This window comes from Diabrotica virgifera, chromosome 6 (genome assembly GCF_917563875.1).
Source record: "Diabrotica virgifera virgifera chromosome 6, PGI_DIABVI_V3a".
In the NCBI taxonomy this organism is placed as follows: Eukaryota; Metazoa; Arthropoda; class Insecta; order Coleoptera; family Chrysomelidae; genus Diabrotica; species Diabrotica virgifera.
Window position 1 is genome coordinate 241,229,990 of NC_065448.1, and position 6,000 is coordinate 241,235,989.

Below are 6,000 nucleotides of genomic sequence, written 5' to 3' on the forward strand. Positions count from 1 at the left end.
GGTACGGAAGGGGTCTCGATCGAGAAGGTAAATAGGACAAACAGCGGAAACATAGTCCTAAAAATCAAAGGTAAAGAAGACAAACATAGGGAGGCTTTTACAACCGCCTTGAACTCCAAACTCACCAACCTAGCCCAGGTTGATGTTAAAAAGAAGGGGAAAACCTTTATGCTAATCGACATAGACGAAACGGTAAGTGAAGATGAGGTGAGAGAGGCGATCACAAAGGAGTTAAATATAGAAGGAACCTCTAGAATAGACATGACGATTAAGTTAGCACAAAAGACCAACCAAAGAGGGTATAAATTCGCCTTTGTCACCATGGAACATGATGCAGTGGATCTTATCACTAAGAAAAAAAGAATAGGTGAAGGCTGGAATCGATGGAGAATCAGAGAGCTCGACCTCTTAGATAGATGTATGAAATGTTTTCAGATAGGACATATAGCAAAAGAGTGCCAGAGAAAAGGGAGTCAGGATAGATGCCATAGATGTGGGGAAGAGGGTCATAAGAGAGGACAGTGCAGCGGAGAAGAGAACTGCTACCTCTGCAATGAAAAATGGCATGGAGCGGAAACCATGAGGTGCCCGAAATACAGAGAACTATTAAAGAGAAAAAATGAGGAGAAGAGGGACCGACTAGACAGTGTCTTTTCGTAAGCTTGACAAAAATGTATACAAAACTGCTACAAGTAAACATCGATAGGAGTCCTGCGGGAACTGACCTACTATTCAAAAATTGCGAAGAAGCAAACGTAGATATAATCCTGATCTCTGAACCGAACAGAAAAAAACTTAAAACAGGCCATTGGTTTGTAGAACAAAATCTGGATGCGGCCATCAAAGTAATCAACAACCAAACTAAAGTTCTTAAGCATGGTGGAGACAAAGGTTTCACATGGATTGAAATAGCCACCATGGTGATATACAGCTGTTATATCTCGCCTAATGTGGATATACAAACCTATACACAGTTTCTTGACAGACTTAGGACAAGTATGAAAAAACATAAAAAAGAAATACTCGTAGGAGGGGACTTTAATGCCAAATCAGTTGAATGGGGCTCGAATAGAGACGATAGGAGAGGTGAAATAATGGCAGAATGGCTAGCCGAAGAGAACCTTATAGTTCATAACAAAGGAAATACCCCTACATTCGTTCGTGGAGACTACGGATCAATCATTGATGTTACCTTTTCGACAAGGAAACTAGCTAAATGTATACACAACTGGAAGGTGCTGGAGGAAGAAAACCTAAGCCCACATCAGAGCATCATCTACGAAATAAAACAGCATAATAAACATCAAGACCCCACACCGGTAAGCAAAGGATGGCGAGTTGTAGAGCATAAAATCCAAGCACTCACGTATAGAATCGGCGTAAAGCTCGAGAACAGAAGTGATAATATGACAGCCGAACAGCTCATGGCAGACATTACCAGCGCGTGTGATGAGGTACTTCCCAAAAAACATTGTAGAGGAAAGAAGAAACCAGTCTACTGGTGGTCAGAAAAGGTGGCAGAGATGAGGACTGCCTGCAACCAAAGCAGAAGAGCCAAGACCAGGGCAAATAGAACAAACAACGCACAACAAAAACTTTTGTTGAACGAACGCTATCAGGAAAGTCGACGAGCCCTAAAGAAGGCTATTCTGGAAGCCAAGAGCGATGCCTGGAAAAAAGTTATAGAGGAGGTCGATAACGATGTATGGGGCAAGGGATATCGCATAGTTACTGATAAGTGGATACATAGATTACCGACATGTTTGTCCGACGAGGAACAATACCAAATCGCAGAACGACTTTTTCCCTCGGATCCAGAAGTAAGGTGGAATAAACTGCCAGTATTAAAGGAGAGAATCCCACCTTTTACTCTAGAAGAGTTATAAACGGCGACCGACTGTATTAAACCCAAGAAGGCACAAGGTCCGGATGGCGTACCGCCCGAAGTTATTAAAGCCGTGGCAAATGAACATCCGCTTAAACTGCTGCGATTATTAAACAGGCTCCTCTCGACTGGAGTTTTTCCCGACACATGGAAGCAGGCAAGGCTCGTACTCATCGAGAAGAATAAACCAGGGCAAAACGATAAAGCATACAGACCAATATGTGTACTGAATGTCATAGGAAAACTCTTCGAGCAACTTATATTAGGTAGGCTAAAGGAACAGATCGTTCAAACTGGTGACCTAGCATCGGAACAATACGGATTCCGGAAACAAAAGTCAACCGTACAAGCACTAAAGAGAGTACAGGAGATAGCGGACGAGGCAAACGAAAGAGTAGGAAGAAGACGATGTGCATTGATAACACTAGACGTCCAGAATGCCTTTAATACAGCCCCGTGGGAGGGTATAATTGAGGAACTTCGCCGTAGAAATATAGCCCCATACGTTTTTAATATTCTTGCGAGCTATTTAGAAAATCGTATCCTATATATAGGAAACAATAAGGAAATGAAAGTAACGTGTGGAGTCCCCCAAGGATCCGTCCTAGGGCCCACCCTCTGGAACATCTACTACGATGGAGTGCTTAGGATACCAGTTCCTAGAGGTGTCAAATTGATTGGGTATGCCGACGATCTCGCAGTAGTTGTGGTAGCTCAAGATGCCGCCAGCTTAGAAGATACATCACGTGAAGTGATAGAAGACGTGACGGAATGGATGCAAAGAAAGAAGCTAACACTAGCATCGAAAAAAACTGAAATAGTCCTCCTAGCCGCGGGAAGAAAAATTAAAGACATTTCTATACAACTGGAGAATACGACTGTCACGAGTAGGGATAGCATCAAATACCTAGGCATAAATATGGACAAAAACATGAGGATGGGAATACATGTTCGCAAAATCGCAGAGAAAGCAAACAAGGCAATTGGAAACCTCAGCCGAATTATGCCTAACGTAGGAGGCCCGAAGGAATCCACAAGAAGACTACTGTGCTCCGTGGCAAATTCCATAATACTCTACGGAGCAGAGATATGGCAAAGGGCTCTAAGAAAACAAGTACACAGAAACGTCCTTCTCTCTGTCCAAAGGAAGATAGCCATACGCATAGCCAGTGCATATAGAACTACCTCCACTATGGCCCTTCTAGTAGTAGCGAGGGTACCTCCCATAGAACTGCTTGTCGAAGAACGAATAAGAGTAGGAGAAGGCGAGAACAGAGCAGAAGTTTGGAGATCAATAATCGATCAATGGCAAAATAAATGGACACTGAATGAGGATAAGGGGCAATGGACCAAACGCTTGATACCGGACATAAGGACCTGGATAAATAGAAAGCACGGCCAAGTCAACTATTTTATAACACAAATGCTAACAGGACATGGAGGTTTCAGAGAATATCTACATCGATTTAAGATAAGCCAGACAGACGAATGCTTCTACTGCAGTTTAAGGGATACCGCAGAACACACATTCTTCGAATGTCAGAGGTGGAGCCTGGAAAGAAATAGGGCAGAAAATGTTCTTGGAATACTCACCCCAGAAAACATAGTTCAGAAGATGTTGGAGAGCAAAGAAAATTGGGAGATCATAAACCAGATGGCTACGACAATAATGTCCAATAAAAGAAGGGAAATTGACAACTAGGAGTGCTAAATAACAGGAGAAGACAGGGACAAAAAATGGAGAGGGAACCACCTAAACCCTTCCCGAAGGGAACGGGTGGACGTACCTCACGACTCATTCCACCAAATATAACTTCACCTCTTGAGGTAATGCAGGAAGCGGTTCCGAGAGGTCTACTACAAGTTCATAAGGGCCACTAGTTGGTTAGCTTCGGCGCCTTACTACGTCCTTAAAAAAAAAAAAAAAAAAAAAAAAAAAAACTACTACTACTACTACTACTACTACTACTACTACTACTACTACTACTACTACTACTACTACTACTACTACTACTACTACTACTACTACTACTACTACTACTACTACTACTACTACTACTACTACTACTACTACTACTACTACTACTACTACTACTACTACTACTACTACTACTACTACTACTACTACTACTACTACTACTACTACTACTACTACTACTACTACTACTACTACTACTACTACTACTACTACTACTACTACTACTACTACTACTACTACTACTACTACTACTACTACTACTACTACTACTACTACTACTACTACTACTACTACTACTATCAAAGCCGTGGCAAATGAACATCCGCTTAAACTGCTGCGATTATTAAACAGGCTCCTCTCGACTGGAGTTTTTCCCGACACGTGGAAGCAGGCAAGGCTCGTACTCATCGAGAAGAATAAACCAGGGCAAAACGATAAAGCATACAGACCAATATGTGTGCTGAATGTCATAGGAAAACTCTTCGAGCAACTTATATTAGGTAGGCTAAAGGAACAGATCGTTCAAACTGGTGACCTAGCATCGGAACAATACGGATTCCGGAATCAAAAGTCAACCGTACAAGCACTAAAGAGAGTACATGGATATAGCGGACGAGGCAAACGAAAGAGTAGAAAGAAGACGATGTGCATTGATAACACTAGACGTCCAGAATGCCTTTAATACAGCCCCGTGGGAGGGTATAGTTGAGGAACTTCGCCGTAGAAATATAGCCCCATACGTTTTTAATATTCTTGCGAGCTATTTAGAAAATCGTATCCTATATATAGGAAACAATAAGGAAATGAAAGTAACGTGTGGAGTCCCCCAAGGATCCGTCCTAGGGCCCACCCTCTGGAACATCTACTACGATGGAGTGCTTAGGATACCAGTTCCTAGAGGTGTCAAATTGATTGGGTATGCCGACGATCTCGCAGTAGTTGTGGTAGCCCAAGATGCCGCCAGCTTAGAAGATACATCACGTGAAGTGATAGAAGACGTGACGGAATGGATGCAAAGAAAGAAGCTAACACTAGCATCGAAAAAAACTGAAATAGTCCTCCTAGCCGCGGGAAGAAAAATTAAAGACATTTCTATACAACTGGAGAATACGACTGTCACGAGTAGGGATAGCATCAAATATCTAGGCATAAATATGGACAAAAACATGAGGATGGGAATACATGTTCGCAAAATAGCAGAGAAAGCAAACAAGGCAATTGGAAACCTCAGCCGAATTATGCCTAACGTAGGAGGTCCCAAGGAATCCACAAGAAGACTACTTTGCTCCGTGGCAAATTCCATAATACTCTACGGAGCAGAGATATGGCAAAGGGCTCTAAGAAAACAAGTACATAGAAACGTCCTTCTCTCTGTCCAAAGGAAGATAGCCATACGCATAGCCAGTGCATATAGAACTACCTCCACTATGGCCCTTCTAGTAGTAGCGAGGGTACCTCCCATAGAACTGCTTGTCGAAGAACGAATAAGAGTAGGAGAAGGCGAGAACAGAGCAGAAGTTTGGAGATCAATAATCGATCAATGGCAAAATAAATGGACACTGAATGAGGATAAGGGGCAATGGACCAAACGCTTGATACCGGACATAAGGACCTGGATAAATAGAAAGCACGGCCAAGTCAACTATTTTATAACAAAAATGATAACAGAAAATGGAGGTTTCAGAGAATATCTACATCGATTTAAGATAAGCCAGACAGACGAATGCTTCTACTGCAGTTTAAGGGATACCGCAGAACACACATTCTTCGTATGTCAGAGGTGGAGCCTGGAAAGAAATAGGGCAGAAAATGTTCTTGGAATACTCACCCCAGAAAACATAGTTCAGAAGATGTTGGAGAGCAAAGAAAATTGGGAGATCATAAACCAGATGGCTACGACAATAATGTCCAATAAAAGAACGGAAATTGACAACTAGGAGTGCTAAATAACAGGCGCGGAGCGTACTTGGGATTAGGGAAAACAGGAAGAGAGAAGACACAGGAGAAGACAGGGACAAAAAATGGAGAGGGAACCACCTAAACCCTTCCCGAAGGGAACGGGTGGACGTACCTCACGACTCATTCCACCAAATACAACTTCACCTCTTGAGGTAATGCTGGAAGCGGTTCCGAGAGG